The sequence below is a fragment of the Elephas maximus genome, chromosome 5, assembly GCF_024166365.1.
Source record: "Elephas maximus indicus isolate mEleMax1 chromosome 5, mEleMax1 primary haplotype, whole genome shotgun sequence".
NCBI lineage: Eukaryota > Metazoa > Chordata > Mammalia > Proboscidea > Elephantidae > Elephas > Elephas maximus.
In genome coordinates, this window is record NC_064823.1 from 3,368,163 (window position 1) to 3,388,685 (window position 20,523).

General features: G+C 47.4%; 1 long non-coding RNA gene across 4 annotated transcripts; it reads left to right on the top strand.

Moving 5' to 3' along the window:
• Nucleotides 1-8,855: 8,855 nt before the first annotated feature.
• Nucleotides 8,856-19,930, top strand: LOC126076689 (uncharacterized). 4 transcript variants are annotated; one of them, XR_007517588.1, is made up of 9 exons: nucleotides 8,856-16,246; nucleotides 16,318-16,672; nucleotides 16,886-16,956; nucleotides 17,312-17,453; nucleotides 17,809-17,950; nucleotides 18,305-18,516; nucleotides 18,659-18,800; nucleotides 19,369-19,439; nucleotides 19,865-19,930. It is a non-coding gene; the product is annotated as an uncharacterized LOC126076689 (long non-coding RNA). The 4 variants fall into 4 exon arrangements; XR_007517587.1 differs by lacking the exon at nucleotides 19,369-19,439; XR_007517586.1 differs by lacking the exons at nucleotides 18,659-18,800; nucleotides 19,369-19,439 and having other exon boundaries at nucleotides 18,305-18,587.
• Nucleotides 19,931-20,523: the final 593 nt, after the last annotated feature.

Consider the following 20,523-nt stretch of genomic DNA (forward strand, 5'->3'; position numbering starts at 1 on the left):
ACTGAGAATTGATTTTTTTTTTTTAGGACATACCTACACTGATATGTCTCGTTGATATAACAAAGAGAACCTTATTTCCAGACAGAATTACATCCAAAGGTATAGGGGTTAGGATTTCAACACATATTTTTGGGAGACACAATTCAATCCATAACACAACACCTGGGGTCTTAGAAATGTAAATGATCAGGTCCCTCCCTAGATCTACTGACTCAGAAACTTTGGGAGTGGCGCCCAGCAGTATGTGTTTTAACAAGCTTTCCAGGTGATGGTGATGGACCCTGAAGTCTGAGAACCACCACACCAAGCAGACAAGGTGGGGTGGGGATGAGGGCAGAGTACCAGTTAGAAGAAATAGTATAGGGAGACCCCAAGGCTGGAAAGAACATGGCGCATAAATGGAGCTGCTGGGAGGCCTGTACAGAAAGCCAGAGGATTGTGGGGTGGGGAGAGACTGGAAAGTGTGCTGGAGTCAGATTGCTTCAGGACCCATGGTAAGGATCCTGTATACTGTCTGAAGAGCAGTGGAAAGTCACTGAAGAATTTTAAGCAGGAGTGTGATATGATCAGATTTGAAACATCCATCTGACCACACCATGGACAACTGATGAGGGGGAGCCGGAGTAGACATGGAGAAGCCTATTTGGAAGTAACCTCAGTCCTCTAGTTGAAAACTGATGGAATAGAGTGATAGGATATGAGACAGGAGGAAGTAAATAGAGTTGAGATAAATTGAGGGGTGACGGTGAAAGGGCTTTGGCAACATTTTCAAATGGACATTGAGGGAGGGGAATGTAACAGGATGGAGCCTAGTTTCTGGTTTGTGAAACTGGATTGATCTTGGTAGTTCCAGTCACTGAGAGGCACAGGATGTTTCATTTTGATCATGCTGAATTTAAGGTACCTTTCCTTAGCAGAAATTAGATGGATGAAAGCCAGGAAAAGAATTATTCTTGAGGGGGAGATAGGGTAACCAAATGAGCAAAAGTGGAGATGAAAATGAATGCTTTGATGTTTGTCTGTATGATTGATTGATCAATTGATTTTTACTACCTATTACCTTTTCCCAACAACATGGAAGACTTTGAAGAGTAAGACAGGAATATTAGGGTGGGATGAGGACCAGCTATGCCAGATCTTGAACTCCAAGGTAATGAAGTTGGATCACCATTGAACATAGTTGATCAGGGTAACATCATGGCAGAAGTATGCCTAGGGAACATTGACCTAGCAGTGTCATGCTCAGACAAGAATCAAGGAGGAAGACCATCGCAATAGCTCTAAGGATGCTAAAGGACTACCTTGTTCTTTCTAATTGTAATATAAAGTTAGCATTTGGGGACAGTTATCAAATTTATATACATTCATTCAATATATTCCATAAGCATACACACACACACATGCACATATATATATATATATATTCCATAAACCTGACTTCTAATTTGTGAACAGAAAATGATAGACTTGAGAGCATGGAAACTAGGTCTTTTTGCTTTTTTCAGCTTTCCATCACCAAGCAGAGGTTGAGTATTTTAACAGAAGCTCGTGTTAACTAGGACCTACACACATAGTAGGCACCCATTAAAAAAAAAAAAAAAACAACCATAAAGACCTATTAAATGAATTGGATTGACATCCGTGGAGTAGTGAAAGAAGACGCAGCACACTCCTAGACTCCTAAAGGAGAAAGGGGAGAATGATGGGGGCCCTTGCATGAGAATTAGGACCTTGCCCCCATCTGTTCCTCCTTCCTCACTCCCTCCCCCCACTGCTGCCATGGCGACAGGTCTGGAATCACAGTAAGCCTTATGCCCCAGAGAAAACAATACTCTGTTTGAACAGTGTGAGTTGGCCTCTAATGCTCTAACGCGGAGGGTCAGCAAGCCCCATCCCCCTGACAAAAGGCAGCTGTTTACCAGAGGGTCAGCGGCACTGCTGCTCATCGATTTGAGGCCATTTTATCCCTCGACACTTTCCATTTGGTTGTTTTTGAACTCACACCACAGACGCAGTGCTGTTGGTCTGGTTCTGGTGTGAAGTTACTGATGTGGCAGCCAGCATCCCCTCTGCTCAATCCCACAGAGCCTCTTTTTTTTTTTTTGTGCTTCTTGTCATTGTAGTTGACTCACCAGGCTGGGGCTGTTTGAGCTAAACTAAATTAGTAACAATGCAATCAACATCTCTATTTTTAATCTTTGCTCTCCCACCCCCATTTCCTCCCCTCCTGACTGACTCACGGTTTCTAGGTCTCAGAGCTCTGCAGCCTCATAAGAATTACATTGGGTCTAGGCGAATATATGCACAGATGTGATGTCCTACCATCCAATACAGTGAATGTTCCCTTTTTGCTCTAGTGGCACGAGGGTTCAAGCGTTAGAAGTATTATTTATTATGCTGTTCGTCATCCTTATTGTTGCTGTGTTACCGCTCAAGCTGTTGTTTATCTCCTGAGGTCTAAGATGAATTGTAGGCAAGGGAGGGAGCCCTGATCTGATTTCTGAAACTCATCTTCAGATAAAAACTTCAGTTTTGAGCTGAAACTTTTAACTTTCACTTCTGGAAACTTGAGCTGGTATAAAGCATATACCAAGCACAATATAGCACCAGTATGCAAAATATTTTTTTAAAAAATGAACCAGTATGCAAAATTTTTTTCCTGCCTAGATCTTTGCATGCTGATAATTATATTAATTTTATAATTTATAGATATTGATAAAGTCCCCAGGTGGCACAAACGGTTTGTGCTCGACTTGTAACCTAAAGGTTGGTGGTTCAAACCCACCTAGCAGTACTGTGGAAGAAAAGACCTGATGATCAGCTTCCATTAAGATTACAGCCAAGAGAACCCTACGGAACAGTTCTGCTCTGCGACACGTGGGTCACCGTGAGTTGGCATCAACTCCACGGCAGCTGGCGACAGCGGCATAAACAGAGATAAAAGTTAAGGGCATGGTTTTTTGGAGCCTAAATTTGAATTCCACTCCGTCACTTGTTACCTTTAATCTTGGGCTATTTAGTTAATTTTTCTGTGTCTTAATTTTCTCTTGTATAAAATAGACTTTGCCTTTCATACACATGTCATATAACTCAGAGTTGTTGTGAGAATTAAATAAGTAAATATTTATATAGTGCTTAAAACAGCGTTCGGTGCTCGAGCTCTCAATAAATCTTGGCTATTATTATTCAACAGCCTGTATTTTCCTGTTTTAGGAGAAATGATTCATTGAGTCCTCCAAAGAGTTTTCTTTCAACAAGCAAGAATACATCTTGGAATTTTACCTTCCCATATCTTTGAATTTACAAGTAATCTTATGAGTGTGAACACTAAGTTACAGACAGACCCATTTGTCTTTAATTCAAAAGTAGAGCATTCTAGATATGCATTCTGCCTTTCATATAGCCAGAATTTTGGTCTCATTTCATCAAAATTAGGCATTGGCCCTCACATGGTCTAAATCGAAGTGCACTTCTCCAAATAATTTTATATACAGTGACTCTGCTTGACTTACCAAATATTGCCTCATTAGCCTCTAAATCCTAATGATACTCTTTCACTTCTAAGGTGCATATAAAACTTGCCGTAGAAGTTTTCCCTTTTGTCTTGCAGCACCTGGGTCTCTCCATCGCTTCCAACCCTGGCCCCTTTATTGGCTGTGGGAAGGAAGGCCTGTTGCTGGACTATTCTGGCAGTAGTCCAAAGGGAGGGTCATAGAACTCAGACAGGTAGGATCTAGAAAGTTGTCAGAAAAATCCCAGCAACTTTGTGAACCCCAGAAACTACATCGATCAGCATGGTTTCTCAAATCTAGGGAGGCTGTACCCACCTTTCAGCTGTAAGAGCTATACCAAAAATTATCTGAGCCACAATTTCTTGCAGTTTGGTTATATCTACACAAGAATCATAAACCAAGACTCAGAGGGCTTTAGGCGCAGATTTGTAAAGTCCATGGATAGCAATGGTAACAGCATTGAGATTTTCCCCTGTGAGAGGAAATGTCCTCGATGTGTCTCCCAGAGCCTGAGGGAATTAGACACACCTGGTCACCTTCATCTTACTAGCTGTTCAGTAGTAACAAGTCGGCTCTTTGTTTTTTAATTAATGTCCACATTCCAGTAATACAGTCACATAATTTGAGAAGTCACGTAGGTCCGTAAGGCTAATTGATGAAAAACAACAATCCTGCCCCACTCCTTTTCCCAACCTGATACCTGCTCCCGGAAATACTGTAGCTGTGTCTTCTGGTATGAGCCTCCACATTTTAAGTAATGTGTATATACAGCTATTACTTAATTACTGTGTTTTAGATATTACCTATTGACTTCCTACCATGGGAAATATGGATTAGCTCACTTATATTTCTCCCTCCACCTCTCAAAACACACTCCCTCTTCCCCATCTTCCCAATTATTACTATATCACAATTTTTGGTTAGATCGGTTTGTGTGTGTGTGTGTGTGTGTGTAAGAAAGAGAGAGAGAGAGATGGCTACATAAATGCTATTCACAGGTGAGCCCAATGGTGGATTTTGATTACATTACTATCTTGTACCACTTTTGTTTTTCCTGCAGTCCATAATTGGGTATATTTGTCTGCTCGCTTAGTTTTCTGTGTACCTGTCATTAAATCATTCACAGAATCTTCATCAGAAGTGTAAATCTCCTCTCAACACATTAGGTAATTAATCTCTTTCTTTTTCTTCATGGAATTAGTCCTCCTGGAGCCCTGCATCCTTCCACTCCAACCTAACTTAGTGCTTGCTCTCTAAGGCTGCGGCAGAGCAGGCATCCTGAGCCTTCCTGAGCCTCCTCCTCTGTCTCATTCCCTATTTGTGGATCCTGAGTCTTCTCTGGCTTGATTTCTTTCCCCATTTTAGTGGAATGTGTCCTCCCTCTACTACATTGAGTTCCCTGGGTGGCACAATCAGTTTGCACTCGGCTAGTAACCTTAACAGTTGGCACTTCGAACCCACTCAGCAGCACCACAGAAGAAAGGCCTGGCAATCTGCTTCCATAAAGATGACATCCAAGAAAATTCTATAGAAGTCAGTTCTACCCTGTAACACACAGGGTCACCATAAGTCGGAATCTACTTGACAGCAGTGTGTGTGTGTGTGTGTGTGTGTGTGTGTGGTGTTTTTTTTTTTAATTCTCTAATAACTGCCTGAGGAAAGGTACAAGAGGTAAATTTTTGAGATGTTACCAGTATGAAAATAGCTTTATTCTTCTCTCACATCTGACCAAATATAAAATATGTAGAACTCAAGGCTGTAAAGCACTTTCAGGAAGAATCTTACAGCATTTCCCCCGTAGGCTCTGGTTTCCAGTATTGCTGTGGAGAAGTCTATTGTCATTCTAATTCCCGCCTTTTAGAAGCTATTTCGTTCTGTTGTGCACAGCGTTGCTATGAGTCCGAACGACTCCACTGCACCTGACAACAACAACAACAGAAGCTATTAGGATACTTTCTTTACTTGTGGCTTTCTAAAATTTCACAGTAATGTACTTGCGTGTGGCTGGTTTTTTTGTTGGTTTGTTTGTTTTTTGCCTTCATTGTTTGGGAAATTTTCTGGGCCCTTTGAATCTAGAAGCTAATGTCCTTCAGTTTGGGGATTTTTTTTTCTTGTGTGATTTCTTTGGCAAATTTTATCTACTATGTTTTCTTTCTTTCTGGAATTCCTATTATTTTGATGTTGTACCTTTTGGACTGATGCCCAAAATTCCTTATTTTCCATCTCTTTGAGTTTTGTTCTTCTTTTTGAAAGATTTCTTTAACCTCATCTTCTCACCCTTCAGTTTAATATTATTTCTGCTACCACATTTTTAATTCATAAAGTTTTAATTTTCTAAACGTATATTTTTATACGACCCTGTTCTTATTTCAAGAGCCCTGGTGGTGCAGTGGTTAAGCGCTTGACTACCAACCGAAAGATGGGCAGTTCAAACCTACCAAATACTCTGTGGGAGGAAGATTTACAGCCTTGGAAACCCTTTGGGACAGTTCTACTCTGTACTATAAAAAGGGTCTCTATAAATTGGAATCGACTGGACAGCAACTGGTAAAAGAGGTTCTTATTTCATGGGTTAAAATTTTTTTTTTAATTCTTTGAGGATATATTAACGATTTTTTACGTTTTTATTTTAAAGAGTCATTTTGCTTCCTTTGTTTTCTCTGTTTTCTTTTTTCATTTATTTGGACTCTGAGTTTTATGAGAGGCTTTCCTCAAATGTGTGGTGATCCTTGCTTATCCACTCATTCTTTGGAGTAAGGTATAAAACTCTGACTGGAAGCCCTGTGATTATACATGAGGACTCTCAGATGATGATGCTGGACCTGGAACCCAGCCATAAGAAAGAATCAAAGTTCTAGTAGTCATTTTCCATAGCCTGATGAATTTCTCTAGAAAGAAGTCTGCTGATCTTCCATCTAGGAGATATAAACTAATTGCCAGTGTTCCTCAGTATGAGGTAAAGAGATCACACCATGCCGATCATCTGGTCTGAGGCTTTTGCAGACTGTTGGCCCTCTGAAAACACAGGATGGTATTATAGTAAGACTGAGACCCTTAGATTAGATTTGGGTTCAAATTCTAGCTGTACCCCTTAGTAGAGTATCAGTTTGGTTTGCGATTAGCTATATATAAGAAGCACTAGATTACAGAAGCTCAATAAAAAGTGTTTTCTTTTCCTCTTGTAATAATAAGCAAGAGATAGGCAGATGAAAGAAGTGCAACTGTTCTGTGTTGTCAGAATTTTTCCATCTCCTTCTATCTTTATACCCACTATGTGGCTTTTATCTTCACGTGTGTTATCTAAAGGTGACAGGATGATGTCTTCACCACCAGCCTTACATACATCTGTACTCCAGGCCTGAGAAAAAAAGAAGCAACAAGGGGAAAGTGGCGGAGCCAGTCAGAAATCTCCAAATTCCCTGCATACATCTCATTGGCCAGAACTGTGTCACGTAGCCACCCCTAGCCACACTACCAGTTGCCATTGATTTAGTTCTGACTCATGGCAACCCCATGTGTTTCAGAATAGAACTGTGCTCCATAGGGTTTTCCATGTGTTTCAGAATAGAACTGTGCTCCATAGGGTTTCCCATGTGTTTCAGAATAGAACTGTGCTCCATAGGGTTTTCCATGTGTTTCAGAATAGAACTGTGCTCCATAGGGTTTTCCACGGCTGATTTTTTAGAAGTAGATGAACTCCAACCTCCAACCTTTCGGTTTGCAGCCAAGCATGTGAGCCACTTGCATCACCCAGGACCCTGTCTGCCACACTAGGTGTGCATTGTTGGGCAAGTTATTGAACCTCAGTGGGCATCCATAACCTGATCTTTAAAGTGAGAATAAAAATACCTATCTCACAGAGTTGCAGTGAGGAATAAAGGAGAAAGTATAAGATACATAGCATCATCCCTGACACATAATTAAAAAAAAGCCCTTTATAAATGGTAGTTCCCCTCTCCTTAATCCTTAATATTGGTTTGATTTCTGAACACGCCAGCTAGCAGCATGTGCTGCAAAGACCTATATAGACATATATTATGTCATAAAAATTAATTTTGTTTTTGAGCATTATATAACAACCATTGACAAAACATTAGTAAAAATAAAATTTGGAAATCACTAGTCGGAAAATATGTTTTTAGCATAGGATGACTGAATATAACATGCAGAGAATATAAAACTATAAAGATGATTTTACAGTACGGGTCTTTTATTGTAATCCTTAATCTTCCTTTATATCCCTTCCCTTATAACTATGCCACCCACCAACCTCTTTTTACCACACTCTTCTCTTGATCCCTTGAGAGTTTCCTTAATTTGTATTTACTAGATAGCAACTGATTTTTTTATTTTTTATCTACAAAGCTTTATTAGGCGGTCATTGGAGCATCTTTGTGTGATTTGTTTGTGTGTGTGTGTGTGTTACTTTAGTCAGATCCAGTGACTGACTGTCCCTGTGCTCCTTCGCAAAGCTGCTTGAAGACCTTTCAGACCAGTTTGGGTCTGGAGTTGGGGAGGCTGATGTGAGGAGAGGGTTGTGGCCAGCCAAGCCGACAACTGAGGATTTATGAAAAGTGCAATGGCCTATTAGAGTTTGGGTGTCAGAGGGCGAGAATACACATGGTTTCTGTGTTTTTACGTCCATTGAGTTTCCTGCCTGTATACACGGTGGAGTGTTTTGTTTCACCCCCTGTGCCCTGCGACCTAACGAGTGCCAGCACACACTGTAGCAGCGGACAGGGACGAGGGTCACAATTTATCAGTCTAAGTTGGAGGGGACCTTTGTTTTCCTCCCTTTAGCTAAAGGAGCATTGGTAACAGGGTAAAGGCTTGGTGCTGTAGTTGTTTCTGTACAGTGAAAAAAGAAACAATATTTCAATCTGTCCTGAGCCAGGCTGCCTCCCTAAAATCAACAGCTAAGAACACAACCTCTCAAGATAAATACAGAAGGGGAAGAAAGAAGCCTCTCCATTTAAAAACGCTTGCCTTCACGTGCGGCCCTTTTCTCTCTGGCCCTTGCCTGCGTTTAGTTCTGGCTCTCTCTGTAGAAATCAGATGCCACAGTCCAGGGGAGAAGCTCTTTCACAGGGAAAACAAAAGGCAGCTGTCACTTTCATCCCAAGCTCCCTGATAACATTCCAGCAGAGTTCCTTTTTCTGGAGATGAAATAAGAACCCTGGCAGGCCCTCTTGACTGGCCACATAAATCATTTGTAGTAATTGCTCTGAGAGGAGAGCCTCTCAGGCTCCTCAGAGAAAGGGGGGAAACCATACACCGGAGCTCTCATTCTCCCTCCCCCTCCCTCCCCCTCCCTCCCCCTCCCTCCCCCTCCCTCTCCCTCCCTCTCTCTCCGTCTCTCTCTCACCCGAGCACTGTGCCATCCTCACTAGTTTGTCCCACATACACACACCCACCCACATGCATGCCCCTCAGGGTTCACTAAGGGGAGTTACCCACACTAGGGTGGGCTCAGTGAGCCATATTAAAAAAAAAACATGGCACAGAATATAATAATCAGTTTTATGTTTCCCTCTCTCTGAGGTTGAGCCAACTTAAATTCCTCTGCAGTGGAGTTTGGGAGGGGAGACTGGGAGTGTTGACAGAAAAAGTAGGAGGGAGAGAACACAAAGGTAAGAGTGGGAATGCTTATGATTTGGCTTCGTTTGGCTTATCCATTGCAGTGTGTTCTGTAATGTGTCACCTGCCTCCTCTTTGCCTTTTCTGGTGAGTACTGAGATGTGGTTGTAAAAATTCCCATGCACGTGACCTGGGAGCTGCTGCCGCTGCTGCCGCTGCTGCTGGGGCTTGGCACTCTACTAAGGACCCAACTCTCAAAAGCCACAAAGCTATAATATCCCTTCCCCTCTGTGGCCAATAAAGATAGTGATAATCAAATAACAGGGCTTAGAAGTGGTATGGTGCCTGCAGCAGTTGGCCACAGCCTGGTGATGTACACCCTCCCTTGTACGCTGATGTATGTTCATTGAATATATTGAGGCCAGCAGAGACATTGGCGGGGGGCTTTCTCAGGCACACACAGCTGCTTGAAGAAAGAATAGATGGCTATAAGAATGAATACATGAATGGATAGATGGATGAATGAATGAAGGATGAGTATTGTGTTATTGAACAGAGCTTGAAAAGCCAGGAAAACTGCAGAGCCTCTCTGAGAGATAAACTCCTGATCCCTCTCCACACACGAGAGTTGTCCTCAGCATTATGCCCGAGGATAGAGAAGAGAAAGTGAGGAAAGGGCAGAGCTAGGTATGAATGGAGGAGTGTATGTTTCCCTGCTCCGTCCTTTAGCCCTGGCTGTAAATCAGTCCTACCCCCTACCCCCCACCATGAACATGGGACCTACTAAACCAAAATCCATGATATTTATTTTGTTTGATAAGAAAAAAATATCAAACTCGAAGTGCATCTGTTAGGTGTTCTACACCCGTGTGCCCAGAGCCCATTTCACCTGTGTCAAACTGAGAATGAAATCAGCCTGATATTTTGTATTTCCCAGTCTATTTGATACCAAGTCTCCAACTTTGAAAAAGGAGCTCTGACGGCCAGTGATTAAAGTGTTCAGCTGCTGACTGAAAGGTTGGCGGTTCGAACCCACCAGCCACCCTGTGGGAGAGTGACGTGGCAGTCTGCTGCTGTGAAGATTTACAGCCTTGGAAACCCTAGGGCACAGCCTTCCTCGGTCCTGTAGCGTTGCTATGAGTTGGAATCGACTCGACAGCAGTGAGTTTGGGGGAGAGGGTGTTTGGTATCTAACTTTGAAAGGAGAGAAAGCTAGTATTGGCAAAAAATTTATATTTCACCTGGTTTTTACCCCAGACGTAAAACTAGGTGTGTTCCTGCACAACTCATTTCTGCCACTGAGCAGCTGAGCATTTGAGGATACACGTGTACCCACTGGAGGTGTCCCATGGAGTCCGAGCTCACCCATCCTTGCTTGGATCTCTCTCTTACCCGCCCCTCCATAATCTGTGATTCCTCTCTTGGCTGTCAAGTCAGTTATTACAGAGCAGCATAAGTATTTACACTGAACCAAAGCTGATGTCTGTGCACGATCAAACACGTACATGTATTTTAAGGGTTTCAGGTTCAGGGCTTCTCACATACAGGTCAGTAAATTTTTGCTTTAATCTACAAGGTCAGTTTAGGTTGGAAGTAATAAACTCCATCACACGTGCAAAAAAACTAGTAATAATGGTTTATATTTGTGTAGGGCTTTACAGTTTGCAAAGCAGCTTTCTTGTCTGTTGCTGTTTTTAAACTGAAGAAACCAAAACCTAGACAGAGTTCAGTGATTTGGCCAGGGTCACACAGCAAGTGAGTGACAGCAACAGGACTGGAAGCAAGGTGGCGGGACAGCTAACCTCGTTTGTCACAGAGTATATATCGTCTCTAAATTATCGTGGTGACTTTTAACAAATTACTTTTACGTAATATTTTAATCATTTAAAAATCTGTACATTTTAGAAATTTAAAAAATAATAATAAAAAAAACAGTGCCGTGGAGTCAATTCTGACTCATAGCAACCCTGTAGGACAGAGTAGAACTGCCCCATAGAGTTTTTTTTAAATCATGTATGATCCTGTCATCCAAGATAATCTGATATCACTTGGAATCGATTGATTCCAGTCATTTTTTATGCTCATCAGTCTGTTAAGGCTTTGATTTATACAATATTAAGTCATACAGCATTTGGTTTTGTCTCTGACTTTTTTCACCTTTTTTATTGAGAGTTTTCTGCTTTGTCATTAAACATTACTTGTAAAACGTGATTTTTAATGCCTGCATAATTTCCTATGGTATGGCTTTGCCATAAATTATTTAAAATTCAGTCTATCTCCTATTGTCAAACGTTTTTGCTGTTTACCTTTTTATTGTTTATGAACATCCTTGTAAGCAAACCAGTGGAGTTGCTGATTGTTTCTGTAGTAAGCATTCAGAGAAGAGGAACTGCTGGGTTGAAGGTTATCAACAATTTTTTAGGATCTTGACATGTATTATGTAATTGGTTTCTAAAAAGACTTCATCAATTTATATACCCATCTGAGTGAGCACTCCTAGCATGTCCTTTCCAGTTTTGAGAATTATGACTTCTCAAACATTTTTTTGTAATATCGTAGTGAAAAAATGCATTTTTATGTTTTAATCTGCATGTGTGTGATCATTAGTGAGATTAAACACCTTTGTTGAGAATTATTGGCTAAATTGTACCTTTCTTTTATAAACTGCCTTTTAATCATGCCTGCTGTCCATTTTTAGATTAAGATATGTATTTCCTCTTTTTAAAATATTACATATTATAAATTTCCATTTTTGTTACAAATATTTTATCCCAGATTTTATTCTGCCTCAGCTTCTAAGGGTTTTTTTATGTCTAGTTTTTAAATTTTTATGTAATTATAACCACTTCCTTTGTAACTTTTATTCGTTTTGTACTTAGGAAGACTTGTTCTATAATGCCATCATTACATATTGACTTTTTAATGTTTTTTACATTTAACCGTATACTTTTCTGGAATATATTTTGGTGTTGTTGTGAGGTGCAATTCTAACTTTATATTTTTCCCCAACTTTTGCCTTTTTAATAATTCTTCCTTTCTCCATACTTTTAACATATAATGAATTCTTAAGGTCTCTTTCTGGACTATCATTGACCTACCTTCCATTGATCTAGCAATTCTTACACTAAGAGCTTTATCCAAAACCAAACCCATTGCCATCTAGTCGATTCCGACTTACAGCGACCCTATAGGACAGAGTAGAATGGCCCCATAGGATTTCCAAGGAGCACCTGGTGGATTTGAACTGGTGACCTTTTGGTTAACAGCCAACCTCTTAACTCTTAACTGCTATGCCACCAGGGTTCCCAATAGCTTTATAGTAGGTTTCAATACTTCACATTCTTCTTTAGCTCCTCCTCCCAGCTTATTTTCCCAAAATAACTACAAAAACATTTCATTAAGTTCCTAAATGAATCCTTCTGGAATGTTGACTTGAATTACATTAAATCTATAGAATAATTTGAGAAATTACTTCTTTACAGTATACAGTCTTTCCATTCAGAAATAAGAAATTTATCTCCCTTCACTCAAGTCTTCTTTTATGATTCTCTAATTTTCTTCATATAGTTCCTATTCATTCCTTATTAAGGTTATTCTGGGGTAACTCAAGTGTTTAATTACTTCTGTTTCTGAAATCATTGCAGAGTGGCATTTTAAAAAGGAGGGTACTGATTAGCTAAATTGCGGTTAAAAAAACTATGAGAAAACCCAACAGAACCTGACAAGCTAGAAGTCATTAGTAATTAAATAATTTACATCTAAAAAATAATTGGATTAAATTAACCTATTTTAAGGTATTATTCCTCAGACAAGAAATGTCCAGCTGTTGTTCTTGAGTTGCCGTCAGTGACTGTCCCTAATAATATACCACTCCTAGTCAGTGAGTGAGAAATAAATGAGCTTCATGCCCATAATAAATGAATTTTTAAACAATTGCTATTTGCCATTACTAAATTGTAACGTTCTTGATACATTACTCACCAGTGCTAAAGTCACACTTCTAGCAGAAGCCAAGTCTCAGGCCTTAGCCCAGTATAATTTTTCTTATGATTTCTCAAAACACACCTTTTTCTAATGCGAAAATGAATATTTTAGTGTAATAAATAGTATTTAAATTTACACACACAGACAAGAGTATATGTGTGTATGTAAACAGAAGGATTCCTAGGTGGCTCAAAAGGTTTATGCTCTATTGCTAACCTAAAAAGTTGGTGGTTCGAACCCACCCAGTGGTACCATGGAAGAAAAGGCCTGGCAATCTGCCTCCATAAAGACCACAACCAAGAAAACCCTGTGGAACACTTCTACTCTGTAACACACGGGGTCGCCGCGAGTCCTAATCAACTCCACAGCAACTAATAACGACAAGGATGTGCACAGGGCGGATTACAGAATTTTAGAGCATAACCAGGTTGAAAATCGACCAGCCCGAGCCTCTAGTCTGAGCTGGGATTCACAAGCTCCCGGTCACTGCTGGTGAGATGATGCTCTGTGTGTGCATGTCTCCAAGGGAGAGTCCGTGGCCGAATCTCCCGTGATTGCCAACCATCTGTGATTCTAAACACAGTTGAGAAGGACTGAGCTACTCCAACTCTTTTGTTCATCCAATGAAGAAACGAAAGCCCAAACTGTCGAGGACCTGGGGCCACAGCTCCTCGGGGCAGAGCCAGCGCAGGGAGTCAGGGCTCCTGCTGCCCAGCTTTTCCTGCCCCACCCTCCTGCCCTGCCCCACCCTCCTGCACACCAGATGTGAGTGTTCTGTCATGTCCCCGCACACCCAGGGACCTTCATCGTGTGAGTGGGGTGTGGTGGCACTAGTAGGAAATGTAGATGTGGATCTGGACTCACCAGTTTTGTGACTCTGGGCAAGTTACTCAACTCTGGCCTCAATTTCCTCTTCTATGAATGTGACCTATCAAAAGCCCTTAAGAAGTAGGGATTTTAAGAGACTATGCACTCCTTGGAAACTCTGCGGGGCAGTTCTACTCTGTCCTGTAGGGTCGCTATGAGTCAGAATGGACGGCACTGAGTTTTTTTGTGTTTTTTTGGTTTTTATAATGAGATGTACGTACACATACGCCCAGGTACTTTATAAACTGTAAAGTGCTAGGGTGTTAGTATTATTTTCATCCTGGCTGTGGGGAAACTGAGGTGACATGAGCACATTGGAGGCATGTGGCAGCGTTGGTGTGTTCAGCTGCCACCTTTTCCACAGCAAGCCTTTCACCCTCCACCAGAGCTGGCCTTGCTGCACTAATTAGCCCTCTGCACGCCTTTGATAGCAAACGTGATCGTTAACTTACACATGTCTCCCAAACACTTGCTGGACAGCTAGATAGCAGTAGATAGATGGCTGCTCTCAGGTTGACTCCGACTCATGGCAGCCTCATGTACCACAGAAGGAAACGTCGCCTGGTCCTTCGGCGTCCTCACGATCACCATCACGTGCAAGCCCATCATTGCGGCTATGATGCCAGCTCATCTCACTGAGGGCCTCCCTTGCCCGCGCTGACCCTGTACCTCATCAAACATGATGTTCTCCTCCAGTTATTGATCCCTGCTGAGGACATGTCCAAAGCAAGTGAGTCAGTGTTCTGCTGTGATTCATAAGGTTTTCACTGGCTAATTTTCAGAAGCAGATCACCAGGCCTTCCTTCCTAGTCTGTCTTAGTCTGGAAGTTCTGCTAAAACCTGTCCACCACGGGCAACCCTGCCGGAATTTGAAACACCAGTGGCATAGCTTCCAGCATCACAGCAACATGCCAGCCACCTCAGGACGACGCACTCACGGATGGGTGGTGCCATAAAATTTTAAATTTTCCAAAAATGGTAACTTGTAACATTTGAAAGATTATGGTAACTGTCTTGGTTATCTCGTGTTGCGATAACAGAAATACCACAAGCGGATGGCTCTAACAAACAGAATGTGTTCTCTCACAGTCTAGGAGGTTAGAAGCCTAAATTCAGGGTGCCAGCTCCAAGGGAAGGCTTTCTCTCTGTCGGTTCTGGGGGAAGGTCCTTGTCATCAGTCTTCCCCTGGTTGAGGAGTTTCTCAGCATGGGAACCTTGGGTCCAAAGGACGTGCTGTGCCCCTGGTGCATCTTTCTTTGTGGTATGAGGTTCCCCTGTCTCTCTGCATGCTTCTGTTTTGTATCTCAAAAGAGACTAACTCAAGACACTGCCTAATCTTGTAGATTGAGTCCTGCGTCATGAACAGAGCTGCTTCTAGTCCTGTCTCATTAACATCATAGAGATAGGATTTACAATACATGGGAAAATCACATCAGATGACAAAATGATGGACGATTACACAATACTGGGAATCATGGCCTAGCCAAGTTGAATATTTTGGGGGAAAAAGAATTCAGTCCATGACAGTAACCTTCCCCCCTCCGTTTTTTTAATTCTTTTGGTTGTTGCTGTGGTTGGGCACCACTGGGTGGAATCCGACTCAGGTGTCACAGAGTACAACTGCCACGGAGGTTTTTTCACTGGTATTTCGTTGTTGCTGTTGTCGGGCACCACTGGGTGGACTCCAACTCACGTGTCACAGAGCAAAACTGCCTCGGAGCTTTTTTCACTGCTATTTGGTTATTCCTGTTGTCGGGAACCGCTGGGTGGACTCCAACTCACGTGTCACAGAGTAGAACTGCCGCATAGGTTCTCCTTGGCTGTGGGGCACGGCTGGGTGGACTCCGACTCCCGTGTGACGGAGTAGAACTGCCGCATAGGTTCTCCTTGGCTGTGGGGCACGGCTGGGTGGACTCCGACCCCCGTGTGACGGAGTAGAACTGCCGCGTAGGTTCTCCGTGGCTGTCGGGCACCGCTGGGTGGACTCCGACCCCCGTGTGACGGAGTAGAACTGCCGCGTAGGTTCTCCTTGGCTGTGGGGCACGGCTGGGTGGACTCCGACTCCCGTGTGACGGAGTAGAACTGCCGCATAGGTTCTCCTTGGCTGTGGGGCACGGCTGGGTGGACTCCGACTCCCGTGTGACGGAGTAGAACTGCCGCGTAGGTTCTCCGTGGGTGTCGGGCACCGCTGGGTGGACTCCGACCCCCGTGTGACGGAGTAGAACTGCCGCGTAGGTTCTCCGTGGGTGTCGGGCACCGCTGGGTGGACTCCGACTCCCGTGTGACGGAGTAGAACTGCCGCGTAGGTTCTCCGTGGGTGTCGGGCACCGCTGGGTGGACTCCGACTCCCGTGTGACGGAGTACAACTGCCGCGTAGGTTCTCCGTGGGTGTCGGGCACCGCTGGGTGGACTCCGACCCCCGTGTGACGGAGTAGAACTGCCGCGTAGGTTCTCCGTGGGTGTCGGGCACCGCTGGGTGGACTCCGACCCCCGTGTGACGGAGTAGAACTGCCGCGTAGGTTCTCCGTGGGTGTCGGGCACCGCTGGGTGGACTCCGACTCCCGTGTGACGGAGTAGAACTGCCGCGTAGGTTCTCCGTGGGTGTCGGGCACCGCTGGGTGGACTCCGACCCCCGTGTGACGGAGTAGAACTGCCCCGTAGGTTCTCCGTGGCTGTCGGGCACCGCTGGGTGGACTCCGACTCCCGTGTGACGGAGTAGAACTGCCGCGTAGGTTCTCCTTGGCTGTCGGGCACCGCTGGGTGGACTCCGACCCCCGTGTGACGGGGTAGAACTGCCGCGTAGGTTCTCCTTGGCTGTCGGGCACCGCTGGGTGGACTCCGACCCCCGTGTGACGGAGTAGAACTGCCGCGTAGGTTCTCCGTGGGTGTCGGGCACCAATGGGTGGACTCCGACCCCCGTGTGACGGAGTAGAACTGCCGCGTAGGTTCTCCTTGGCTGTCGGGCACCGCTGGGTGGACTCCGACTCCCGTGTGACGGAGTAGAACTGCCGCGTAGGTTCTCCGTGGCTGTCGGGCACCGCTGGGTGGACTCCGACTCCCGTGTGACGGGGTAGAACTGCCGCGTAGGTTCTCCTTGGCTGTCGGGCACCGCTGGGTGGACTCCGACCCCCGTGTGACGGAGTAGAACTGCCGCGTAGGTTCTCCGTGGGTGTCGGGCACCAATGGGTGGACTCCGACCCCCGTGTGACGGAGTAGAACTGCCGCGTAGGTTCTCCTTGGCTGTCGGGCACCGCTGGGTGGACTCCGACCCCCGTGTGACGGAGTAGAACTGCCGCGTAGGTTCTCCTTGGCTGTCGGGCACCGCTGGGTGGACTCCGACTCCCGTGTGATGGAGTAGAACTGCCGCGTAGGTTCTCCGTGGCTGTCGGGCACCGCTGGGTGGACTCCGACTCCCGTGTGACGGAGTAGAACTGCCGCGAAGGTTCTCCGTGGGTGTCGGGCACCGCTGGGTGGACTCCGACCCCCGTGTGACGGAGTAGAACTGCCGCGTAGGTTCTCCGTGGGTGTCGGGCACCGCTGGGTGGACTCCGACTCCCGTGTGACGGAGTAGAACTGCCGCGTAGGTTCTCCGTGGCTGTCGGGCACCGCTGGGTGGACTCCGACCCCCGTGTGACGGAGTAGAACTGCCGCGTAGGTTCTCCGTGGGTGTCGGGCACCGCTGGGTGGACTCCGACCCCCGTGTGACGGAGTAGAACTGCCGCGTAGGTTCTCCGTGGGTGTCGGGCACCACTGGGTGGACTCCGACTCCCGTGTGACGGAGTAGAACTGCCGCGTAGATTCTCCTTGGCTGTCGCGCACCGCTGGGTGGACTCCGACTCCCGTGTTACGGAGTAGAACTGCCGCGTAGGTTCTCCGTGGGTGTCGGGCACCGCTGGGTGGACTCCGACCCCCGTGTGACGGAGTAGAACTGCCGCGTAGGTTCTCCGTGGGTGTCGGGCACCGCTGGGTGGACTCCGACCCCCGTGTGACGGAGTAGAACTGCCGCGTAGGTTCTCCGTGGCTGTCGGGCACCGCTGGGTGGACTCCGACCCCCGTGTGACGGAGTAGAACTGCCGCGTAGGTTCTCCGTGGCTGTCGGGCACCGCTGGGTGGACTCCGACTCCCGTGTGACGGAGTAGAACTACCCCGTAGGTTCTCCGTGGGTGTCGGGCACCGCTGGGTGGACTCCGACCCCCGTGTGACGGAGTAGAACTGCCGCGTAGGTTCTCCGTGGGTGTCGGGCACCGCTGGGTGGACTCCGACCCCCGTGTGACGGAGTAGAACTGCCGCGTAGGTTCTCCGTGCGTGTCGGGCACCGCTGGGTGGACTCCGACCCCGTGTGACGGAGTAGAACTGCCCCGTAGGTTCTCCGTGGGTGTCGGGCACCGCTGGGTGGACTCCGACCCCGTGTGACGGAGTAGAACTGCCCCGTAGGTTCTCCGTGGGTGTCGGGCACCGCTGGGTGGACTCCGACTCCCGTGTGACGGAGTAGAACTGCCCCGTAGGTTCTCCGTGGGTGTCGGGCACCGCTGGGTGGACTCCAACCCCCGTGTGACGGAGTAGAACTGCCCCGTAGGTTCTCCGTGGGTGTCGGGCACCGCTGGGTGGACTCCGACCCCCGTGTGACGGAGTAGAAGTGCCGCGTAGGTTCTCCGTGGCTGTCGGGCACCGCTGGGTGGACTCCGACCCCCGTGTGACGGAGTAGAACTGCCGCGTAGGTTCTCCGTGGGTGTCGGGCACCGCTGGGTGGACTCCGACCCCCGTGTGACGGAGTAGAACTGCCGCGTAGGTTCTCCTTGGCTGTCGGGCACCGCTGGGTGGACTCCGACTCCCGTGTGACGGAGTAGAACTGCCCCGTAGGTTCTCCTTGGCTGTCGGGCACCGCTGGGTGGACTCCGACCCCCGTGTGACGGAGTAGAACTGCCGCGTAGGTTCTCCTTGGCTGTCGGGCACCGCTGGGTGGACTCCGACTCCCGTGTGACGGAGTAGAACTGCCGCGTAGGTTCTCCTTGGCTGTCGGGCACCGCTGGGTGGACTCCGACCCCCGTGTGACGGAGTAGAACTGCCGCGTAGGTTCTCCTTGGCTGTCGGGCACCGCTGGGTGGACTCCGACTCCCGTGTGACGGAGTAGAACTGCCGCGTAGGTTCTCCTTGGCTGTCGGGCACCGCTGGGTGGACTCCGACCCCCGTGTGACGGAGTAGAACTGCCGCGTAGGTTCTCCTTGGCTGTCGGGCACCGCTGGGTGGACTCCGACTCCCGTGTGACGGAGTAGAACTGCCGCGTAGGTTCTCCTTGGCTGTCGGGCACCGCTGGGTGGACTCCGACCCCCGTGTGACGGAGTAGAACTGCCGCGTAGGTTCTCCTTGGCTGTCGGGCACCGCTGGGTGGACTCCGACCCCCGTGTGACGGAGTAGAACTGCCGCGTAGGTTCTCCGTGGGTGTCGGGCACCGCTGGGTGGACTCCGACCCCCGTGTGACGGAGTAGAAGTGCCGCGTAGGTTCTCCGTGGGTGTCGGGCACCGCTGGGTGGACTCCGACCCCCGTGTGACGGAGTAGAACTGCGGCGTAGGTTCTCCTTGGCTGTCGGGCACCGCTGGGTGGACTCCGACTCCCGTGTGACGGAGTAGAACTGCGGCGTAGGTTCTCCCTGGGTGTCGGGCACCGCTGGGTGGACTCCGACCCCCGTGTGACGGAGTAGAACTGCCGCGTAGGTTCTCCTTGGCTGTCGGCACCGCTGGGTGGACTCCGACCCCCGTGTGACGGAGTAGAACTGCCGCGTAGGTTCTCCTTGGCTGTCGGGCACCGCTGGGTGGACTCCGACTCCCGTGTGACGGAGTAGAACTGCCGCGTAGGTTCTCCGTGGGTGTCGGACACCGCTGGGTGGACTCCGACCCCCGTGTGACGGAGTAGAACTGCCCCGTAGGTTCTCCGTGGCTGTCGGGCACCGCTGGGTGGACTCCGACTCCCGTGTGACGGAGTAGAACTGCCGCGTAGGTTCTCCGTGGGTGTCGGGCACCGCTGGGTGGACTCCGACTCCCGTGTGACGGAGTAGAACTGCCGCGTAGGTTCTCCGTGGCTGTCGGGCACCGCTGGGTGGACTCCGACCCCCGTGTGACGGAGTAGAACTGCCGCGTAGGTTCTCCTTGGCTGTCGGGCACCGCTGGGTGGACTCCGACTCCCGTGTGACGGAGTAGAACTGCGGCGTAGGTTCTCCGTGGCTGTGGGCACCGCTGGGTGGACTCCGACCCCCGTGTGACGGAGTAGAACTGCCGCGTAGGTTCTCCGTGGCTGTCGGGCACCGCTGGGTGGACTCCGACCCCCGTGTGACGGAGTAGAACTGCCGCGTAGGTTCTCCGTGGCTGTCGGGCACCGCTGGGTGGACTCCGACCCCCGTGTGACGGAGTAGAACTGCCGCGTAGGTTCTCCTTGGCTGTCGGGCACCGCTGGGTGGACTCCGACTCCCGTGTGACGGAGTAGAACTGCCGCGTAGGTTCTCCTTGGCTGTCGGGCACCGCTGGGTGGACTCCGACTCCCGTGTGACGGAGTAGAACTGCCGCGTAGGTTCTCCGTGGGTGTCGGGCA